General features: G+C 38.2%; 1 long non-coding RNA gene across 1 annotated transcript in view; it reads right to left on the bottom strand.

Annotated features, from left to right (window-relative positions):
- The window catches only part of LOC138146165 (uncharacterized), a 39,683-nt gene that overhangs the window by 360 nt on the left and 14,617 nt on the right, over nucleotides 1-24,706 (bottom strand). Inside the window, exon 2 of the long non-coding RNA XR_011164411.1 lies at nucleotides 5,526-5,605. This is a non-coding gene — a long non-coding RNA (uncharacterized lncRNA). The remainder of the gene's footprint in view (nucleotides 1-5,525; nucleotides 5,606-24,706) is intronic.

Raw genomic sequence — 24,706 nt, 5'->3', positions numbered from 1 at the left:
TACATTTTTTAACCAACTATTCACTGTATATGTGAACCTAAGTTCACTATATACATGTAAAACTCCAGAAAGTAATCATTCTTACATGAAGGACCAATAAAATGTCCTTATATTTATTAAGACATGAGAGGGGCGGCCAGGTAGCACAGTGAGTAAGAGCACCGGCTCCAGTGTTGAGAAGACCTGGAGATCGAATCCTGGGCTCAGACACTTAGCACCCACCCAGAAACACCTGGCCGTGTAACCTTGAGCAAGTTACTTAACCCCAATTGCTTAGGGGCGGCCAGGTGGCTCAGCGAGTAAGAGCACCGGCTCCAGTGTTGGGATGACCTGGATCAAATCCGGGCTCAGATACTCAGCACCACACCCAGAAATAACTGGCCGTGTAACCTTGAGCAAGTTACTTAACCCCGATTGCTTAAAAAAAAAAAAAAGACATGAGAAAAGTAACAATAATCTAATCCTGAGCTATGATTAGCGAAGTTTTTCCATTTGAGGTAAAATCTCAGGGGACTATACTTTGACATTGTTCTAAATTTTTATTTCAGCTATGATTTCTGAATTGTAATGAAACCCATAACTTATTATTCAAGAAGAATGCCATGTGCTTCCCAAATAGAGCACTGTCTGAGAAATGCTACAGGTGGATGTCTGTGCCAGAGAAAAGTTGAGGGTATGACCTGGTGTAGGCCAAGGTAGTATCCTCTTGACTCAGTTTCCCTAAATAAGAAATTTTACTACCTATTAATTACAAACCTGGCTTTTGATACCCTGTGAATAATGTGGAATTTTAATACATGAGTGCTTATTAAATATGACTCATACTTAAAATCAAATAGTTCAAAGGAAGTTTTTCCTTGTTGTGATGTCAGGCAGTCTGTGCTCTTACAGCAAAAGTCTTTATATCATCATAACCATGTCTCCCCTTTTCTTTTCATAGAAAATTTCTACAATCAAGGCAGATAAACAGTGGAAGGTTTGTTGTTTCAATACTGAATCTGAGTTACTATGATATGATTGCAGTATGAAAGATCCTACTATTTTCAGTCTGAGTGAATGAATTCCTAGTTTTGCTACCCCTTACTGATAGTTATATATTCTGTCAGAGTGATATGAGAATAATATCCTCAAGAGGGAGGAGAAATTAAATAAGAAAATTTGAATTTTTGGAGTAGTAAGTTTTGAAAAAAGAACAGGATCAGAATATTTTCTCCAAGAAAAGAATTGGGAATATGCAATTAGCTTCCAAATGTTTCTAAAAAGATACACAGGCCTTGAGTATGTTTTAGTAAATGTTCTCAAAATCATATTAAGGATTTTATATATAAAATTTCATTGACAATTGAAATTATTTTCCTTTTCTAAGTCTCTGATAATTTTAAGAGATAGATAGGCTCATTTTCCAAGACAGGACCTCAGAGACAATACTAATTTGTATTGAGTCTGGATTGTATTGAGTCTTGTTATCAACAGATTTAAGCAAAATATAGTGAATGAACTTCATAAAGCAGGAACTGCAGTATAGACTGGACCTTTGTATGTTTTGCTACATGAATTGCATCCCAGTAACAAAGTTATATCAAGAATTTCCAGTGAGAAAAATAGGGAAACTACATTATGTGTCAGCCACATTAATCAATAATTTTGGACCATATAAAATAACTAGAAAGTATAAAAAATATTGGAGTATACTTGTCAACACAGACACAGTAGCTCTGTGAATATAAACATGAAACACCTTTTATACAGAGTTATATCTAAATAATTGAAGTAATATTTTTTGTGCATGGGTAAAGCTAATATAATTTTTAAAGTGACCATTTTACCTAACTAATCTATTTGTGTCATACCATCCCAATTAAATCATTAAAAAATCATTTTACTAAGTCAGAAAATATAATAACAGGGCTCATTTGGAAGAGTACAGGATCAGGAACTTCAAGAAAACCAGGGGAAAAGGTGTGAAGGAACTAGATTCAGTCATATCAGACCTTAAACCATATTATAAGATGAGAGCAGTATTGACATTTATATTTTAAAAAGGATAATTTTGCTTATTTTAAAGAAAAATTTCCCTTTATAAATAGAACCTATGTAGCCAAAAACAGAGGGAATGCAGAAAAGTTGGAGGAAAAACTCTCATAGATAATCTCCTAGATAGAATGTGATTGGGTTGGAATATTGTTGTGGTAGATTTAGAAAAATATGGAAAGACTTGGGTTTATGAAGGAAGATGCTATCCACCTAAGAGAAGCAGAAGACAAGTAGAAATAAGCATAATATGGTCTTGTGTATGTGTATAAGTATGTATGTATTTATGTGCATGCTTATGGATATCTATGTATATGTATTATGTGTTTTGTATTATGTATGTGTGTGTATCTGAGCCTAATTGTAACCTTCTTGGGGGGAGAAAGAGGAAAAAAATAAAGTAAAAAGCGCATAGCAGAGGACAAAAAAAAACATACATGGAAGCAAAGACAGGCAGCTTTGAAAATAGTATGGAGTATTTATTATGAAAGTTTCATTGAAATGGAAATTTATTGCTTTATATTGAATTATCTCATTTTCTGCTGTGTACATGGCAATTTAAAAATTTTTTTCTTATTTTGTATTTAAGTTTAAAATAAATTCAAATACAATGAAAAAAATAGAATCTGTTGACTACACTGAAATAAGCACTCCCTGAGAGTTCAATTAGTTCCTTCCTCCCAATGAAGAATCCTAGATTTGGGGGAAAAAATATGTGTTCTTGGCCAGGCTTTCCTATTTGCCAGCTGTGTGACCATGGACTAGTTGCTTCACATATCAGGTTTTCCATTTCCCTATCATTAAAGACCATAACAAAAGGTGAGGAAAACAATTTATGAACTGTATAAAATATATACTGTATAAAATACTGTATAAATTCAATTCAACAAATTTTTAATTGAGGACCTCTTCTTTACAATTTACTGTAGGTAATGCTATATGTTCAGGGATGGAAAAAAAGTTAAAATAACCTTAAAACTTTTAAAAAATTTCCAGTAGACTGGTAGAATTCAACCTACCTGTGAAGACCCATTCCAAGTATTGCTAACCACTTTGGGGCATCTGGGACTCAAGATGAGAATACACTGCTTGAATGAACATTGGGAGTGGGTTGTCAGGTTGCAGGGGGGATTGATGTTATTAAATCTTCTGTATGTGTTGTCTCACTCATAGATTGTGAGCTCTCTGTGAGCAGGTACTGTTTGTATTTCCAGAACTTAGTGCAGGGCTTTGCATTATTGTATTATTTGGGCATTTTGGTTCATAGTGTTTATGTTTGCTGAGTTTTCTTGGTGATCTTTTAATCTCCCTTCTAAAATTAGCACATGACGGTGCAAGTGCCAAAAGTGAGAAAGAATGTACATAAGTGACCTTGCAAAAGAACATGGAAAGAGGATAAAGGTCCACTGGCCCATATTTCCTTACATTATGGTTTCTGAATTAGGCCAGGCAGCTAGAAATCTCTTCCTTCAGATTGAAAAGACGTCCCAGAAATAAGAGTGAATCCATCAACTGTTTCATGGGGAAGAACCTGTGTCATGATCAATCATTCCTGTAATTCGATTTATGTCTTAGATAGTTATTTATGTAAGTGATCCATTGAAGAGGCATGCCTCTTCAAAGGATCAAAGGGAGGAATTTTGTTATTAAAAATTTATATTCTACTTCATTTCATCAAGGTTTAATCAAGAATATTTCTCTCAAATTATGTGAGTTTAGAACTCCTTAAGCCTGAAACTTTAGTTCCCTATTTCACTCTCGTCAATCACCCATGACTCTCCTTAGGGGAAACTTAAGTAAAGGTCAAATATATTCCATGAAGCATTGATGTCAGATATTCCAGGAAATCTAAGTTGATGTTGTGTAAAATGCCCATGCCAAAGGCTATGGAAAAAAACCCATTCTCTGATTTCAACCAATTGTAACTTGATAGTGTCCACATTGCTAATAATAGATTGTGTTGCTTTGCTGTAAGAGAACTACCCAGACTGTTGTGGGGGGCGGTGGCAGTGGGAGTCTTTGGTTACCAAGGAGCCCTGGACTACATTTATTGGCAATTGCTAACTTTGCTAATAAATTGATCATACTTGGAACTTTGTTGCCTTCAGTTTCTCTCATTCACAGATTTCAATTGCAACAGAGTTTCAAAGGAACAATGTTCATATTTAGTGTAAGCACACTCTCTAGTGTTAAGTCCTAGACTCTCATATACACTCTCATATGACAAAGGTTTTGTTCCCTAAATATCACAGATTGCCTTCGAATCTCCTATTGGTATCATCACAGCTTTGGACTCATGTGGCCTATAACAGTGGTGTCAAAATCAAATAGAAAGAGGGGCCACTAAACCATATATAAGAATCCCTGTGGGCTGCACATTGACTTAGTTTTTAAATGCAATAATGGGCCACACCCAGGTGTGTTGTGGGACCCTTGAAGCCTGTGGGCCACATGTCTGACAACTCTGGCCTATAGAGCATGGCACCTTTATCCTCTTTAGCCTTCCCTGATCCATTGGAATACATTGAGCTCACAGATGACCAATGTCCCTACCTACCCTTCTCTGACAAGGTAGTATTAATTTAGTCCTGGAATGAATGAGTTCAAAAGCATGTTTTAAGTGTTTAGTTTGTGTCAAGCCCTGTGCTAAGCACTGAGAATGCAAACAGGAAAAAATTAGATATTCCCTGCTCTCAAGGGACTCATACTTTAGTTGAATGAAAGGCTCAGCTTAAGGGCACATGGACAAGTCTCAAAGTCCTAAGGGTTCATTGGCAGGGCAAATGACAAGAACCAGGGGTACTTAACATAAATAGCTAAGATGACATTGTGGGCACCGTAAGGCAAAGGCAGGTGGTAAAGACATCAGAAATAATGGATTCTTTCTAATGGAGGCCCTCTGCTCATCTAAGTCCCATGAGCAGTCAAGCAATAGGAAGAAGGGGAGAAATAAGGGAGGAGGCCATAGCTGGACAGGATATGTCTTCAGCTTGATGGTTAATATTTGAATTTGAATGTCATACAAATCATCTCAGAACTTCTCAGTGACAATACATTTCAAAACCAAGGGCTCCCATCTGTACATGGCATAACAAGTCATCACCAGTAAGTCCTCTACCGGAAAATGCAAAAGGTTTCTGGTAGTTATATTCTCCTGATTGAAAAGTGCTCCCAAAACTTTCATGGCAGTCTCACTGAAAAAGGGTACTATTCAAGCTATATTTGGCATCTTGTAAAGGATTTTCATCTCATTTGTTTATCTAATTGGCATATGAAAATGCCATGAAAGTGGTTGGGCTGCCAAAAGACAAAGCAGTGTTCCCCTTTCTCACCCTTCCCCCCAAAACACATATTGCTTTTGTACCTTTTTCTCACCTATTCATTTGAATGGATCAACAGAAGAAACTTAAGAGTTTTAAAAACTGGGTAACCCTGAGCACTAGAAATATTTGGTGATTATTGGACAAATGACTGTTGTCTATTTATATGCTTACCTTCAGAGATAAAGATGTGGGAAATGTATTGTATGGTTATCATAAGTTAGGGTGAGGTTCCTGAATTAGGACAAGCAATTCTGTAACAGAAAAAGGTGGTAAAAACGAAAGTTAAGTTTAAAAGGTGGTTGCCTTGCTGACTTTATCTTTATTTCATACCTCCTGCTCAGGAGATAGCAAAAGTCAGGTCTAAGAAGAAGAACATAGCAAAAGTCAGGTCTAAGAAGAAGAACTGGGGAGATTTCTGCCTGTTTTTAGGGTAAAGGTCTCCACTCTTTCTAAAAGAATAGAGAAATACCCTAATTCACTAATCAAGGCCACTTACATATTCTCCCTATACTATCATCACTCAATAATCTCTCCACCTTTGAAGTCCATTTAATCTATATCTATCACCCTATCAAAATTCTGGTAGATTGGTTGTTTACCAACCTCTAGGACACTCCCTTTCTTTCCTCAACTAATTCAGTGCCTAGTTCACAGTCTTTTTATCTTTCCCAATTCCTGCCTTTATAATATTGGATTTCATATTGATACTCCCTGAAACACCCTAACCTCATAGTTTCCTCAACTTACTCATTTCACATGACCTGTAATTCCACCCCCACCTTAATGGCATACAAAGATGGTCATACCCTTGATACAGCCATCACCCATAAATGCAACCCTTCCATATTCGTGAACTCTGAAATTTCCTTATCTGATCATTAATCTTCTACCTTCCAACCTAAAACCCTGTTCTTTGATTACAGAGTGACCTTCAATCCCTCAGCCCTTCAGTTCTCTCCCAAACCATCTCTGATGCACTAGCTACTCTCCCCTCCTTTCCCCACCTTGACCCTTTGGTGAATACGGTCAACTCACTATCTTCTTCTCTTGAATCCCTTGTCCTCTTATATCTTATCTTGGATGCTGCCCTGCCAAGTCAGCCTTGCATCATTGCCACCATCCATTGTCTTCACCCCTCATCACTGTGTTATTGAATGAAGCTAGAAAAAAATCATAAAACCATTTTGACTGTGTTCACTAAAAATTTATGTTACATAATCTGAATGGTGCCCTCATACCTCCTAATTAATTTACTATCCCACTTAGTCCAGTGGTTTTTCCAAAGCTTTTCTATTGCCTACAAACATGTTCATCTCTCCCCCATCCTCAAAAAACCTTCAACCAAGTCTTCCATCCTCTCTATAATTATCATCCTTATCCCTTCTGCCTTTTGTGACTAGAACTCTTTGAGAAGGCCATCTACAATAGGTACCTCCTCTTCCTTTCCTCTCACTCTCTCCTTAACTTGTTACAATCCAGTTTCTGACCTAATCATCCAACCAAAACTGTTCCAAAATTACTAGTCATTTCCAAAGTTACTAATTGCCAAATCTAATGGCCTTTACTCAATCCTTATCTTTCTTGACATCTTGTAATGGGAATGTAAATTTTAAAGATCTTCCCTGCCCCTAGACTAAAGTGCACCTGGAGCCTGGGGTGGGAGGCTTGTTTTTCAGTAGATACTTTTTGATTGGCCAGTGGGTCCAGAAGGTTGTTACATTCTCTGAGCCAGGAGAAGGCTATATAAGCCCTGATGTGTAGCTTTGTTTTGGGGCTCACTTTGAGAAGTGTTCTGTGATTTGATCAGATGAGATTCTGGGAAGCCGTTGTTGAGAGCCCCCCCTCGGCTTTGAAAAACCCAGATGTTGATTTGGTATGGATGTAATGGTTGGACAGTTTGGAAAGCTGTCTACTTGATCTGTTTCTCTGTCTTGATAATTCTGTCTGTATATTCTGAAGTTTGGGGTGCTGACCTCTTTCCCCTGAACTAGATAAACAATACATATTTGACTGATTAAAGTAAGCTTGTTAACCTGAATTTTGAGGTGTTTTTTTTTTTGAGTTGCTTTCCTTTATCAAAGCAGATCCAAGAACCTGTATTGGCAGCCACCCTGGGGACGCTTGGGGTGCTTGCTGCTACAAAATGGCATCACGAACAGGATCTGCAGAGTAAAAGGAAAGTATGGGGGCTGGGATAATTGTTTGTTTCCCAGTTGTGGTAGCTGTGACTCTGTGGAGCCGTGGAGCAGGAGAGAAGAATGGCCTGCATGCAGACTTCGCTGAGCTGAGAGCAGGAATGGTGAGCTGCCTGCATTGGGACCTGGGCAGAAGCCAGGAGCGGCTGCTGCCTGTGGGAGGAGAAGGAACCCAGGAGTTCAGAATTCAGCCACAGGAAAAGATAAGAACTGAGCAGCAAAGCAGGGGCACTGAATGTGTTTCCTTGCTGCATCCCACAGTTTGGGACCCAGGGGGAGGATGGACTTGTGACTGTGGTGGGTGGGATGAAGTGCCTTGGATCCCCAAGGACCCCACCTTGTTGGTTTTGTTGCCCAGCCCCCTCTCTGTACTTGGAAGCAGGGGCTGGAGCTATGTGAGGGGAAGAACACCCCCCTCCACTCAAGAGAACTTTATTTGGACTCTTGTTTTGAATTGAGGTGATAATGCAATGTACTTTGTGTTTGTTTAAGGTCCTGTGGCCACTTTGGTAACTTCAGTTATGTATCTTGCAAATGTGACCTATGATTGTTCATGCCAATTCAAAAGGAAATTGTCTATGCTATGGGCATGAAAGATCTTGGGGCCGAATGTAATGGAAATGTAAATTTTAAAGATCTTCCCTGCCCCTAGGCTAAAATGCACCTGGAGCCTGGGGTGGGAGGCTTGTTTTTCAATAGATACTTTTTGATTGGCCAGTGGGTCCAAAAGGTTGTTACATTCTCTGAGCCAGGAGAAGGCTATATAAGCCCTGATGTATAGCTTTGTTTTGGGGCTCACTTTGAGAAGTGTTCTGTGATTTGATCAGATGAGATTCTGGGAAGCCGTTGTTGAGAGCCCCCCCTTGGCTTTGAAAAACCCAGATGTTGATTTGGTATGGATGTAATGGTTGGACAGTTTGGAAAACTGTCTACCTGATCTGTTTCTCTGTCTTGATAATTCTGTCTGTATATTCTGAAGTTCGGGGTGCTGACCTCTTTCCCCTGAACTAGGTAAACGATACATATTTGACTGATTAAAGTAAGCTTGTTAACCCATTTTGAGTTGCTTTCCTTTATCAAAGCAGATCCAAGAACCTGTATTGGCAGCCACCCTGGGGACACTGGGGTGCTTGCTGCTACACCTCTCTGCAGGCTTTGACATTCTTAATCACCTTCTTCTATTTAATACTCTCTTTTCTCTAGGTCTTTGAAGCACTGCTCTCTCTTAGTTCTCCTACTTATTTGACTGCTCCTTTTCTGAGTCCTCAATCAGGTCATGCCCACTAAAATGTGGGAATCCCACAGTGACTCTCTTCTCTTTTCCCTATCTACTACTTCACTTGGTGATCTCATCAGTTCCCTTGAATTCCATCATCACCTCTTTGCTGATGATTCTTAAATGTACCTATCCAGCCCTAACCTCTCTCTTAACTTCCAGTCTCACCTCTCCAACTGCCTGTTAGTCATCTCAAAGAGAATGTTCTATACTCATCTTAAACCCTCTACAGCCAAAACCAAAATCCTTATCTTTCCTCTCTTCCTAATTTCCTTATTACTTAGTACTGTGGCAGGTACCACCATCCTCCCAGTCATCCAGGCTCAAAACCTAGATATTTTCAACTTTCCATGCTCTCATGCTCCCCATATCCAACCTGTTGCAAAGGCCTGTTGATTCTTCCTTTGTAACTTCTCTCCAGTCTTTCCTGACACCTTCTTTTCCTCCATGTACTCGGTGATTCAGTGACATTATCCTCCTTTCTGTTCCTTCCTTCTGTTCTAGGAGGGAGGGGAACCTGTGAGTCTAGGCATTTTCACTGACTGTCCCCCAGGCTTGGAATTCTCTCCCTCCTCATCTCATCCTTGTCTTCCTTCAAGTCCCCGTTAAAATTTCACCATCTCTAAGAAGCCACTCCTATTCCCTTCTAATGTTAATGCCTTCCTTGTTTTGATTATCTCTCATTTATTCTGCATACTTGTTCTTACATAGTTATTTATCTATGTACATACATCATATTCGATGTCTCCTCCATTTGTTATGAACTCCTTGGGTACAGGAATTCAATTTCTTTGTATTACCAGCACTTGGTATAGACATAACACATAAGAGGCATTTAATAAATATTGATTCACTGAGGACTGTAGTGGAGGATGGGGCTGCAGGAATGGAAGCCCCCAAAAGATGTATTGAGTTAGAATAGTGAAAGGGCTGGCAGAAGTAACTGCCTCAGGGAGCTCTGCCAGAGTTGCAGGAGTGAGGCTATATGGGCCAATCATTCACAATGTAAGAACAGATGCTGTGTTGTTTAAACCCATGCCCCTTTCAACCACAGATTCTAATGGGAATAATTCTATATATCCTTTCTCCCTTGCATTCCTGCATGAGAGCCAGGAGTCTTTTCTTCTGGGCATGGGGAAGTCCTTTTGCCTTTCTTTGGTTTAAATCCAGTAACTTTGCTTTACAAACAGGGTTAACCACAGATGCTTGCTAGTATGAGTTATTTATTGAAAATGCAGTTGGGAGGAGGCAATGAAGGGAAGAGCATCCCTGGACAAGAGGGAAAAAAAGAGCTATGCTGAGGTGGTTTGGTAGAGAACTATCTCTGGTTGGGGACTAAGAACTGAAGAAAAAAAAAAGAATTCCAGATCGCTTGGTTACTTCTCAGGACAAAGAAAGGGTACTTATACCAAGAAACTCACCTATGCAATTCAGTAGTAGGATGAGGGGAACAAATAGGAATGGCTGAACAAGCAACCCACCACTGCTGCAACTTTATAGAGCAAAGAGTTTGTCTACATCTGCATAAACAAGTATTGGTTCAAGCCTGAAGCAGCTGATCAAATCAGTCAAGCAAGGAACCAGAGAACGATTATTAAGCACCTATTATGTTCCAAGCACTGTGCTACTCATTGGAGATACAGAGACAAAACTAAAGCTATACTCTATCAGCTCTCTAGAAGCTTATGTTCTATTGTGGGTAGACCATATGTACATACTTAAGTAAACATAGAATCAACTTTAAAAATAGAAGATAGTATAGAGGGGACACTAGAAGTGAAGGGGGCTACTATGAAGGAAGCGAAGTGCTCTATGATGTGGAACTGAGGAAAAATTACATTCTAGACATGGCTAAAGCTCGTTTAAAGGCAAAGATATAGAAGATGGAGTTCCATGTCTGAGGAGCAGAAAGAAAGTCAATCTGGTTAGACCATCAAGTGTAGAAAAGGGAGCAATGTATACTGAAATAGAAAGGTGGGTTGAGGTCAGGTTAAGCTGTGATTTGAAAGTCAAATGGAAGAGGTAATATTTTTATCTGAGAAGAAATCAGGAGGCATTAGAATGTATTAACATGGTCAGAACTGTACAGGTCCCTTTGGCAGTGGTATGCTTGGAAAGGTAAGAGAGGAGAGAAGGCACGGAAAACCACTAAGAGGATATTGCAATAGTCAGATTGAGAAAGGATGAGGGTCTGAACTAAGGGGTTGGCTTTATAATTAGTAAGAAGGTGATTGAGAAAAGAGATATTGTGGAGAAAGAAACAACATGATTTGACGGCTGGTTGGATATGTGATATGAAGGAGAGTGAGGAATCTCATGAGGATAATTCACAGGTAGAAATCTTAGAAAACTGGAAGGATAGTGGTACCCTTGACAGAAATAGGGAAGTTAGGAAGAAGGGTAGCTTTGGGGGAATAGATAATGAGTTCTGTTTCAGTTAGGTTTTGTTTGGGATGTCTCTGGCACATCCAGTTAAAAATGTCCAGCAGAAATGAAAAAAAAAATTGTCCATTAGGTAGTTGTTGATGTGGAACTGGAGCTCAGAAAAGAAAGACTGATGTGAGGTAAATAGTTCTGGGAGACACCTGCAGAAAGATGGTAATTAAAGCCATGAGAGTTCCTGAGGTTATTAAGAAAAAGACAGTAGAGAGAAGAAAAAAGAATCCAAGACAGGGTTGTGACATATAACCACAATTAGTGGGTGTGACCTGGATGAAGATTCAGCAAAAAAAGACTGAGCAGGAGCAGTCAGGTAGGAGGAAAACCAAAGAGCAGTGTCATGAAAACCCAGAAAAGAGCGTCTAAGGTTGCAGAGAGCTATGCATAAGGACTGAGGAAAGAGCACCAGACTTGACAAGTAAGTGAACGTTGGCAGTCCTCAAACTGAATTTCTTCCACAAATGATCCTTCCATTTCTAAGACCCTGGAAAATCAACACAGCTGAGCTTCTCTCAGATTTACTCTGGTGGTAGAAGACTTATCGGTCTCTTGATCATCTCTACCAAACCCCACTTCTCTACTGGATTCATGGATCATTAGGGTATCCATGTATGGAGCTCTAGCTTCCTGCCTGCATTATTTCATTCATACTTTAATAGGCTAGGATTGGTGCCTATCAATGCTGACACATCAGAGACATTTTTTCAGATAGAGACACCGTGGCTACAGTTTTTATCTTCTTGCTCATATCCATGACTTCCTTAGGAAACTTCAAGCTCATCCTGATTTATCCCTAATATGAGTAGCCCTTCTCACCCAGCCCATAGAGACCTAACTTCTACGCTGTCAGTAGAACGATCTTATGCAAATTTTTTTCATGAAATAGTGGAATAAAATTGTCAACTGGGCTCCTTCAACCAACACAGGAAGTCAATACATCTTCAATTCCCATTCCTTGCTTGTATGAGATTTACAAATCCAGGTAGAAATGACCCAAGAATGGTTGGTGGGAATGGTTTAGATTCTTTGATATCTAGGTAGCTCCTCTCTCCAGTTTCATCACTGTTTTCCAATGTTGATTTAGTGGAACTCATTTTCTCATGCCTACTATTTCCCTGGAGGGCATGCTCAATCCCCTTTAATCCATGTCCCCCTCCCTAAGCATGGATGTCCCCAAAGGTGTGTGTGTGTGTGTGTGTGTGAGAGAGAGAGAGAGAGAGAGAGAGAGAGAGAGAGATTAGATAGATTATCTATATATAGAGAAGATATATACACATGCACACACACACACACACACACACACACACACACACACATATATATATTCCCTCTTACTGATCTCATCAGTTCTATGAGCTCCATTATCATCTCCATGCAGATGACTCCTTGATCCAAATACCCAGTATTAATCTCTCTTCTGAGCTCTAAGCCCATTACACCAACTGCCCAGTAGAGTTTTCTGATTGGATATCCAATAGGAAAACTCAGCATATCCAAAATGGATTTCATTATTTCCCCCCCTAAATCTACCTATTCTCCAAGCTTTATTTTTGTTCTTGTGGGCATCACCATCCTTCCAATCACCTAGTTTCACAAACTCAAAGTGATCTTTGAATTTTCAATTTCCCCTAACTCCCATAATCATATACAAAGCCTTTTCACTTCTATCTTCACGATGCATCTATTCATCAGTCTCTGTCTTTCACTCATGAGGTTACCATTCTAGTTTTTGCCCTCCTCACCTCTTATGGAAGCAGTCTCTTAATTGGATTCCTAGCATCCAGTCTCCTGCAGCCTATCCATTCTCCCCATTGCTGCTAAAATAATCTTTCTGAAACAATGAAGTTGGCCATGTCACTCCCTTGCTCAAGAACAACAGAGGTAGAAGGATTATTGAATACATTGTATCAAGAATTTAAAGAACAAGTAATTCCAAAACTACACAAATTGTTTCTTTAAAAAATAGGGAAAACACTGACCTATTCTTTTTTCATACTACAAAGTCAAGTGCAAGTCATGTCATCATTTCCCTAATGCCATGGTCTTCTTTGGAAACAAAGGACAAACACAACCTGTGAGCAGACCAAGCTGCCTGAATGGGAACCCACCTGGTTGGGTAACTCAGATCTTCCTCTCCCTCTCCCTCTCCCTCCCCTTCTCCTTTCCAAAGGAAGGTAAATTTTGATGTCCAGAAGCTGCCCACTTAACTTAGAGTTTACTGGTTAGATTTCTTCCTTCCTTCCTTCCTTCCTTCCTTCCTTCCTTCCTTCCTTCCTTCCTTCCTTCCTTCCTTCCTTCCTTCCTTCCTTCTTTCTTTCCTTCCTTCTCTCTCTTTCTTTTTCTTTTCACAAAACCTTAGACCCAGTTGACTCCAAAGCTCATAGACTGGACCACAATAGGTCCCTGGCCAAGCTCCACTTAATGGCTGTATTCTGGGCCCTCCTTGCTTAGAGTCAATGTCAATGTTAACTGTTTCTCTTCGGAACAGCAGTTCTGAGGGTCTTGGCCTCCAAGATTGATTTTTTTCTTCTTTTTTCTAATTAAAGGGGTCATCCCTTAACTCACTTCTTAAAGAGGCCTATTCACTGAATGGGTGTTACCTCACTCAAGTGAGTACATGAAAAAAACCTTAGCCTAAAAGGGCCAGGATCTCCCATTGCATTCTGGGTCATCTCCAGTCATCCTGATGAATATCTGGTCACTGGATCCAGATGGCTCTGGAGGAGAAAGTGAGGCTGGTCACCTTGCCCAGGCCTCCTTCACTCAAATCAAAGTCAACTGCGAGTCATGTCATCATTTCCCTGATGCCAGGGTCTTCTTCAAAAGCGAAGGACAAACACAACCACAGCTACAGTGGTCTGGATTGTTGTTGCTGTTGCTCAGTCTTGTCCAGCTCTTCGTGACTCCATGGACTTCTCCGTGATTTTTTTGTTTTTGTTTCTAGCAAAGATACTAGAGTGATTTGCCATTTCCTTCTTCAGTGTTTCCCCATTTTACAGATAAGGAACTGAAGCAAATGGGGTTAAGTGACTTGCCTAGGTCACATAGCTAGTAAGTGTCTGAGGCAAGATTTGAACTCAGATCTTTCTGATTCCAGGGTAAGTGTTCTATCCATTGTACCACCTGGTTGCTCCTAGTGGTTTGGATAGCAAGATTTATAGGAGACTCTCAGGAGAATTGAGATCCATACTTAGGCCAGAAACAAATTTATTGGTCCATGTGCCTAGCTAAGAAATGGTCAGCAAATCCTCATTTGGAATCAGGAATGGCATGCTTGTTCTACAGGATCCCATTATTTGTATCATGACTACATCTTGTTACATAGCTAACGCCTATGATCTCTTATTGCCAATACCTAGATTTGATGATGTGAGCATGTACCCATTGATTTGCACAGAAAAAAGAAGGAAAATAACTCATTTCTCTTAGAGACAACTGTACATGGCAGATAGTGGACTAATGTGGGGAGAAAACAGAAACCATAAGGAATCTCTTTCTAACTGAACATTCAATACTGAAACAAATAATATAGACCAGCTGAGACTCCCCTCGTGGATGCTCCTTTTTCTGGTAAGACTGAAATAGGAATGAGTAGCAAAAAGAGACTGGATCATTTAGTCTGGGTCATTTTCCCCAATGAGTGCCTCCCAATTGAATCAGCTTACCTTGATCCCCAAAGTCAGGTATGCTGGGAGAGGGAGTGAATACATAAGATGCAAATGCATCTTTTCTCCTATTTCCATTAAATGATTCAACCCATGTCCAGGTGACCAGATTCTTTGGGATTTCAGTGTAAAGGAACTATTTTGCATATTCAAAACAAGGGTTGAATCATTTATTTATTATAAGGGAGGGGTGGGGCATGAGTTAGTACATAGTAGTGGGTAGTAAAAAAAAGAGAAATGGGCATTAAATAAACATTTTAAAGGATACAGAAATTCGATTAAAAAAAAACCCAACAACTCAATAAAATAATAACAGAAGTCATTTGGAAAAACCAAAGATCTAGAATATTGAAGGAAAATAATGAAATGGGGTAGAGATGAAGGAGGAGCACTTCCAGACTTCAAACTCTGTTGTAAAGCAGCAGTTAATCAAAACCATTTGATATTGATTTAAAAATAGAAAAGCAGGTAAGTGGAATGAACTAGACAAAGAAGATTCAGAATCAATAAAATTCAAGAGTTCAGTTTTCAATAAACTGGAAAATATGAGTTCCTTAGAAAATAATTCCATATTAGATTTAAAAGAAACTTCTGGGGAAACTGGAAAGCCATCTGGAAAAAATTAGGCTTAGACCGATACCTTATACCACATTTCACAATACATTTTAAATGTAGATATGTCCTAAATATTAAAGATCACAATATAATTAAAAGAGAAAAAGATCATATGCCTCACATGGCTATGGGTAAAAGGTATGTTTGTAACCTAATAATGGATAGAGGCAAAGGCAAAAGACAAACTAAATAATTTTGATTACATGAAACTAAAAAGCTTCTGCACAAATAAAATTAATGCACCTCAGATAAGAAGGAAAATAAATAGGGAAGAGACTGTGGGGTTTTGTATACTATTTCTCAAAAAAAGGATCTGGTGTCTAAGATATATAAACAACCAAATGGTATTATGTGTATTATAAAATTAACAGCCATTCCTTAATAGATAAGTAGTCAAAAGACATGGTTTTCAAAATAATTAAAAACTATTAACCACATGAAAGAATGCTCCAAATCACTAATAATAAGAGAAATGCAAACCAAAACAACTCTGGGGTTTTACCTCACATGCTGAAAATTAACAAAGATGACAAAAAATGGGAATAATCTATGTTGGATGTGACTAATGTGAAAATATGTTGAATATGATTGTATATGTATAGCCTGTATCAGATTGCATGCCATCTTGGCATGGGGTGAGGGGAATTTAGAACTCAAAATTTTATAAAAGCAAATGTTGAAAAACAAAAATAAATTTTTTTTTCAATTTATGTTGGAAGGCTTATAGGGAGATGGATGGATACATTACTGAATTGTTGGTTGAGCGCTGACTCAGTACAACCATTTGGGGAAACTATTTGAAATTATACAAATAAAGTGACTAAACTATCCATACCATCTGACTCACAGATTCCACTATTAGTCCTATATCCCAAGGAGACCATTGATAAGAAAAACAAGCCCCCATTTACACCAAAATATTTATAGCAACAATTTTTTTTAGCAAAGAATTGTAAACAAAACAAATGTTCATCAATTTGGGGGTGGTTAAATAAATTGTGGTATATAAATGTAACGGAATATTACTCTGCTATGAGAAATAATGAAATGTGATGAAAACAAAGAAACATGGAAATATCCAAATGAACTGATGGAGAATGAAATAAGTGGAGTAAAGAAAAGAACATACACAATGACTACAACAACTTAGGTGGAAAGTATAAAGTCCAAAAAAAAAGTGAATGCTTCAAAATTACAAAAAGCAAGTATAGCTGGAAAGTCGAGATATGAGGAGATACCTTCGGCCCCCTTTGAAGAGGTGGGGAGGTCCATGGGTGTAGTATACTGTACACATTTTCATACTTTTCCAATGTGTTAAAGTTTTGTTCATTTTTCTCTTCTTTTTTCTTTGTGTCTTTAAAAACTATTATTTGCTATATAGGATGACACTCAGGGAAGGAAAGGGAAGGGATCCTGGGGCCATTTTTGGTGATGTAGAAGAACAAAAGATATCAACAAAATTTCTTTTTTAAAAAGTACACAGAAGAAAACAAAAGGAAGTTCAAAAAGGGACACAAACAGGGTGACTTTGTTACTATTGTGCTAAATTTAATAGAGACTTTTAAAAAAACAAACCATGTAACTGTTTACAGTTTTAGAAATAATTCTCCCTTTTGTTCTTTTTGTCTACTGCAATGTTCGTATTTGTTGATATTAAATTCATAATAAAAATTTTTTATATTAAAAAAAGAAAGAAATCAGCTTCCTATTAGTCATTTTTGTTCTGTTTTTGTCTCTTCAATCCTGGGCAAATCATTTAACCTCTCTGCAAGTTGCAGAAAAGGGACTGGCCTGTGTTTGTAGAACAAATTCCTCAACAATGAAGCTCCCTATGTTGATGAAATCATAGGTCAAGACCCTATTCCCATTCATATTTATACATTCCAAGATTTTATTTCCTTTGCAGAGGAAACAGAAGCAAAATATGAATTAGTCGGAGTTCCAGGGGGGTAGGAACTGTCTTTTGAGTTTCTTTGTGTCCCTAATGCTTAGTTCAGTACCTGGCTCAGGGATTGCGCTTAATAAATGTATATTGACTGACTGGTTGACTGACTTGAGTTGAGGTATCCATATTCTCTCCCTCACCATTATCATCTTCCCCATCTGCCCTGACCTGCAGGGCAGTCTCATGGAACAGTGATAACTCTATACTCAAGGGAGAAAAAGCTGCAACTTCAACTGACAATTAGAGGGGTAAGCTGGAACAGGAACAAAAGAATTCCAGGAGAGAAAGGAACTGTGAGAGGCAGAGCCAAGAAGAAAGAATTAATATTTGTCTGCTAGGAGATGCAACTATAATGTTGGCATCATTTCTGTCCTGCCCTAAAGTGTGACTTATGAAACTACTCTTTTCTCCCCTACAGACAGAGGAGTCGGTCTCTGTTTTGCATTTGAGGGCTGAAAGTGGCTCCATGGTTTGATTTTTTCCCCTTTATTATTCACCTTGTAATCTGTCTCAATTCAGTGCATTTTTTTAATTAGAAAAAGCAGTTTTAAAATTTTATTTTATTCTGAAGTTAAGAAATAAAATAGGAATTTCCATAGCATGGTAGAATAGGAAAAAAAAAAAAAGATGACTGTGCATGAAACTGTAAATCTATATGTACAAGTTATAATTCCTTTAAAATATATATAAGTATATATTTATGTAAATTTTTGAAATTTAATTATATATTTATATTCTATGCATTTATTTATCATATATGTATGTATTGTTATATATTTTATATGTTTATAAATGTTTATATATTTATATAAAAGCATAATGTATTTATATATATTAAAGTAATCATGTTACTTTTTTCCTTTTTTTTCTTCTTTCCCTCTCCACATCACCCCAACCCTAGAGATAGCTACCATTAGACACAAATATATATATATATATATATATATACATATGTGTGTATGTAAAATCTTTCTATACATACTTCTATTTACCAGTTCTTTCTTCAGATGCAGATACCATCTTCCTTCTTAGGTCCTTTGCAGTTAATTTGGGTATTTATAATAGTTAAAAATGACTTAGTTGCTCAAAGTTCTTTTTTTTTTGGAGGGGGGAAGGCAAGGCAATTGGGATTAAGTGACTTGCCCAAGGTCACACAGTTAGTTGTGTCAAGTATCTGAGGTCTAAAGTTGTTCTTAAAACAATATTGCTGTTACTGTATACAACATTCTCTTGGTTCTGCTCATTTCACTCTTCATTTTTTTGCACAAGATATCCATACTTTTTAAGTGCATTTAGCTCATCATTTCTTACATCATTTATTCAGCCATTCCCCAATTGATGGGCATCCCACAATTTCTAGTTCTTTGCTACCACAAAGAGAGCTGCTATAAATATTTTTAAACATATAGGTTCTTTTCCCTTTTCCCTAATCATCTTTGGAAACAGACCTGGTAGTGGTATTGCTAGGTCAAAGGGTATAGGCAGTTTAATAATTCTTTGGGCATGACTCCAGATTGTTCTCCAAAATGGTTGGATCAGTTCACAGTTCAACCAACAGTGAATTAGTTTCCCAATTTTTCCACATCCCCTCCAACATTTGTCACTTTTTCCTTCAATCATTTTAGCCAATCTCAAGGCTGTTTTAATTTGCATTCCTCTAATCAATAATGATTTAGAGCATTTTATATGACTATAAATTCTTTTGAGTTCTTCGTCAGAAAGCTGGCTGTTCCTGTACTTTGACTATTTGTTAATTAGGGAATGACTTATATTCTTAAAGAAATGACAAAAAATCTTTATATTCAAGATATGAGATTTTATCTAAGAAACTGTCTATAAAATTTTCCCTAATTTTCTGCTTTCCTTCTGATCCTGACTACATTTGTTTTATTTGTATAAAACCTTTTTAATTTGATGTAATCAAAATTACCCATTTTACATCTCACACTGCTCTCTATCTCTTGTTTATTCATAAATTGTTCACTTATCCCTAAGTCTGACAGGTGATATGTTTAATGTTCTTCAAATTTTCTTGTAATATCTCTCTTTATATCTAGGATATGTATTCATTTTTACTATGTCTTCGTCAGTTATGTAAAACATTTGTCTATACCCAATTCCTACCAGACTGCTTTCCAGTTTTCCCAAAAATGTTTTTTTTACCAAATAATGAATTCTTTTTCCCAAAACTTGTCTTAATGCTTATCAAACACAAGATTACTATAGTCATCTGCTACTGTGAATTGTATGTCTACTCTGTTCCACTGATTTGTCTTTCTATTTCTTAGCCAATACCAGATAGTTTTTGTTAATTATTTAATAATAACACTTGGAAAATCCCAAAGACCCAACTAAAAAGTTAGTTGAAACAAATAATAATTTTAGCAAAGTAGCAGAATATAAAGTAAATCCACACAAATCATCAGCATTCCTACATATAACAAACCTGCAGGAAGAGATAGTAAGAGGTACCCCATTTAAGATCACTCTATACAGTATAAAATACCTAGGAGTACACCTACCAAAACAAACCCAGGAACTATGTGAACAAAATTATTTTTAAAACTTTATACAGGGGCAGCTAGGTGGCGCAAGTGAGTAAAGCACCGGCCCCAGAGTCAGTAGCACCCAAGTTCGGTTCTGGCCTCAGACATTTAACACCCACACAAAAAAAAACTAGCCCTGTAACCTTGGGCAAGTTACTTAACCCCAACTGCCCTCCAAAAGGTTAAAAAAAAGAAAAGAAAGAAAAAACCTTTATACAAATAAAATCAGATTTAAATAATTAGAGAAATATTCATTGTTTATAGGGAAGCAGGGTCAATATAATAAAAATGACAATTACACCTAAACTAATTTATATAGCCAATGTTATCCTAGTTGAACTACCAAGAAACTTTTACTGAGTTAGAAAAAATAATAACAAAATTCATTTGGAAGAACAAAAAGTCAAGACTATCAAAGGAATTAAAGAATTACATTAAAGAAATGTAAAGGAAGGAGGTTTAGCAGTACCAAATCTTAAGATTTATGATAAGGCAGTAATTGCTCCTTGATTGTTTAGGATTACTGACTTACCTGTTCTTTGAGAAAATAGGTGGTGATTCAAGTCACATTTGCACATTTATAATTACCCATAATGCCCACATTGAACTTGAGATACCAAGGACTCTCAGAGTTGAGGGGTAGGTGTCTATACACTGATACATATTTAGGGCACTGGCCTATAATCTTTCTCACACTTGTCTTTTCCCAGATCAAAATCATATTTACCTCATAAAAGGAATTGAGTGGCTAATAATCTTTCTCTAGATTTAGAACAGTCTAACTAGTACTAGCATAGCACCCACTCCCACCCCTTATATGTGAGTCCCCTGAAACTTAACCAAACTAGAAGTACCTTGTAGGTCAGCATTTGTTCAAAACCAAAGCTTGCAAGCTTCCACCAATATATTTCTAATATATCAACCAAATGTTATATTAATTCAGAGCAAATGGCATTTAATTAAATAGCACAGCAATTTAAAAAAAGTGACAAAAATCCCCTCCCTTATACACAGAGGTATATTTTCCCAAAGGTCAGCATACCACCAATAAAAGAGGATACAGGTATGTGTGTTTAGGGCAACTCATGCTCCTGGGCTGGTATCCCAGTGGGACCATCTCTCCACCTCTTATGTCTGCTTTGTATCGTGTGTGTGTGTGTGTATGTGTACGTGCTCACTCCTTCACTGGAATATAAATTCCTTGACAGCAGGGAATATTTAGAATTTGTCTTGGCACAGTGTCTGGCACATTGTAAGTTTTTAACAAAAGTTTGTCATCTGATTGAGATACATTCAGTCTAAACTTTTATTTGATTTATGGTCAGAAAATTCATTTAAAATACTCTTATGCTCCTAGTTGACAATCTGGGGCTCTGTAACAAGGGGATGAGTAGGGCTATGTGAAGACAATTCTTTCAAATCCCAAATCTGCTCCTAGTCATTAGACTGAGTCCATGAAAATCACCCGGGAGCAATGCTGAAAAGCGCAAGGTGAAGCTGATGAAACTGGTATCCTTTGTCCTACACAGATCACTGCATTCCCTACATAGGAATTATTTGCTCTTTAAAAGTTTGGTAGGCTTTCACAATGATGGATAGGGAGAGATTTATTTGGTCAAACAAGGGATAGAAATGAGCATAAAATATAAAATGGACAATTTTGATTAAACAACATTTTAAAGGTTTCACATGCAAAAAGTAGTTAGAATTAGAAGGGACAAAATAAACTGGATAATAAAACCTTTGCAGCAAATTTTTCTCATAACAGTATGATATCCAAGATACATAGGGAATTGACACCGATATATAAGAACAAGAGCCATTACTCCAATAAAGAAATGCTCAAAGGATATGAGCAAGTAGTTCTTAAAAGAAAAAAAGCTTTTGATTTCATATGTCTATCAACAACCAAATGAAAAAATGGGGGGGGGGGAAGAGTATAAATTAAATATTTACATAGAAAAGAGCAAAAAGACATTCAGAAGAAGCAGGGCATTGTTAGTCCTAACGCATTAAATTTTGTAAAGTAAGCTATGTGTAATAGTTTGATTTTTAGGTTTTATATATAATGGAGCCTTTGAAACATGTTCAGACTGCCTAACATGGAGGCACTCAGCCTCCTCTACTAAATGGGTGGGAGTAGCCTTCTTTGATTGGCTAAATAGCAAGAATAGGCTCCCTCCTTGAAACTTGGCCAGACTGAGACAGTGTCTCTCTTTCCATCCTTCTTTCCCACTGTGTCTATGGAATGAAGATCACAGTTTATCCATGGATACTCTGAACTGCACCGGGATGTGGAATACCTCTCTCTCCCTTCTCCTTTTAAATCTCAATGCTAAGGTGTTGTGTTGTTTTGCATTACTTGTCCTCAGTTTCAGGTGCCAGCAGCGATCCCACGCAGACCTGGAAGTTAGAGCTATGGCCACATTGACCCAGGATTCCAAGTGTAGTGTTACAGCCAACCAGCCTGGCAAGGAAGCCCAGAGAAGCTAGGGGGACTGGGACTCAAACCCAAGGGGAGTTTGAGACTTGGAACTAGAATTGCATTATAGAGGAAAACTGAGCTGAGCATAAATATACCTTTGAAGTCAATGTTTCTTTGTAAAAGCATATCTGAGTCTTAGTAGTTCAGTGGAACTGGGGTGCAAATGAACACCATTAGTGTGAGCTGGAAACAATGGCAGAGAGACTACACACCCCAGATCTCATTAAGAGTACTTGAGAACCCTGGGGAAGAAGTGAAATGTAATGTGCTTGGCCTTCAGTCTATGAGGGCTGAGTAGGCACTGTTGCATGTGGGGTCTTGTCTAGAATAAAATTGGGCCCTTTGCTTTTGTAGGGAGCCCTGCAGAGATTCTCTGCCTCAAAATATCAATTCTAGGTTGTGAGATCTTAGAGAAATTTGGCTACTTTTTTTTATTCTAGAAGAGATTTTTTAAAAAGATTTTTCAGTCTATGTTCCGTCACAAACCAATTCCATTGGTGTAATTTTACAAACTTTTCATTTGTTTGATTGTTAATACTTTTTGTACTATTGAATTCCGTCTGTGTATTTGTATTACTGAATTTCAGACACAGGAAATCTCACCCTAAGAAGGTGTGAGGCATTTTTGCTTTCCCAAAGCATAAGCTGTCCAGGATCTGTTTAAATGAAAAATAAAAATATGAACATTTCCATTTAGACAGGAGCAATTTAGAGATTCCATATTTCTCTTTCCTGCTGCATCCAAAGAGTTTAATGACAATAATAATAGTAGCCAATATAGAGTACCTACGACATGCCAGGCATTGTGCTAAAGACTTTATAAATACTATCTCATTTAATCCTCACAACAACCCTGGGAGGTGCTAATATCTCCACCTTACAGTTGAGGAAACTGAGGCAAGCAGAGGTGAAGTGACTTGCCCAGGGACACCCAGTTAGTAAGTGTATGAGGCTGAATTCGAACTCAGTTCCCCCTGACTCCAGGCCTAACACTCTATCTGCTGCTCCACCAGCTGCCTCGATCACAGTTGACCCATAACTGAATTAGGAGCAGGGATACCTTTTTCCCCTTCTCTCCTTTTAGGCTGTGGCTGGGGGTTTGTCCACTGGATCATAGTGTATATAGAGGGGTTGTTGTTGACTCTTCGTGACCCCATTTAGGGTTTTCTTGGCAAAGGTCTTGGAGGGGCTAAGTGGTTCAGTGAATAGAGCACCAGTCCTGGAGTCACTAGGACCTGAGTTCAAATCCAGCCTCAGACACTTAACACTTACTAGCTGCGTGACCTTGGGCAAGTCACTTAACCCCAATTGCCCTGTCTTCCCCCTCCAAAAAGCAAAAAACAAAACAAAACCAAAGATCTTGGAGTGGTTTGCCATTTCCTTCTCCAGATCATTTTACACATGAGGAAACTGAGGTAAACAGGGTTAAATGACTTACCCAGGGTCACACAGTGTCTGAGGTCAGATTTGAATTCACAAAGATGAGTCTTCTGACTTTAGGCCTAGCACTCTATCTGCTGTGCCACCTAACTGCCCTATGTAGAGGGGAGTAATGTGTAAAAGAACTGGAGAGGGAGGAAGGGGCCAGATCATGTAGCCAAACCTACCAAAGTTATCAGAATTCTGATTGGGTAGTTGATATGAGTTGCAACAATGTCAAAAGAGGAAAGGTGGAGGTAAGGAGAGAACCTGGAAATGGTGATGAGTAGCAAAAAATATTCCCACTCCTTTGCATCGACCAGTGAACAGAGGGAATGAGTGATGGTGCAGTCAGTACTGGAAAGGGTGGCCAGGGAATCTGGGTCATCAGGAGGAAGTCAGATTTCATGGAAAGAGTGGGAAAGAGAAAGATTAGGATAAAGGAAGTGTGTTGTCCATGGAACAGGCATTTCTGAGGGCATCAGTGGAAGGGGTGGGTAGCATTTGGTTGGAATTGAGGAGAATAGAATAAGGAATCAGGTCATGGCAAATGGGGAATGGGTTTTGAATTGTTACCTACTGGTATTCAGAATCAGTGAGATGCGTAGGCTACAACCAGGTATAAGAATGTTTATCATTGAGTAGAATGATTTCTCTTCTCAGAAAAAGCTAGGGACCAACGTGATACGAGATGGGAGCCACATGGCAAGATGTTCATTTGAGAGGTCCCGTTTCATTCCTCCTCTTCCTTCCAAAGGCTGGAGATT

This window comes from Petaurus breviceps, unplaced genomic scaffold (genome assembly GCF_028583685.1).
Source record: "Petaurus breviceps papuanus isolate PSGF00001 unplaced genomic scaffold, PetGlider_PUasm1.0 90760, whole genome shotgun sequence".
Taxonomy (NCBI): domain Eukaryota; kingdom Metazoa; phylum Chordata; class Mammalia; order Diprotodontia; family Petauridae; genus Petaurus; species Petaurus breviceps.
Note: the sequence above shows the minus strand (reverse complement) of the source record. Positions and strands in the feature narration are given on the sequence as shown.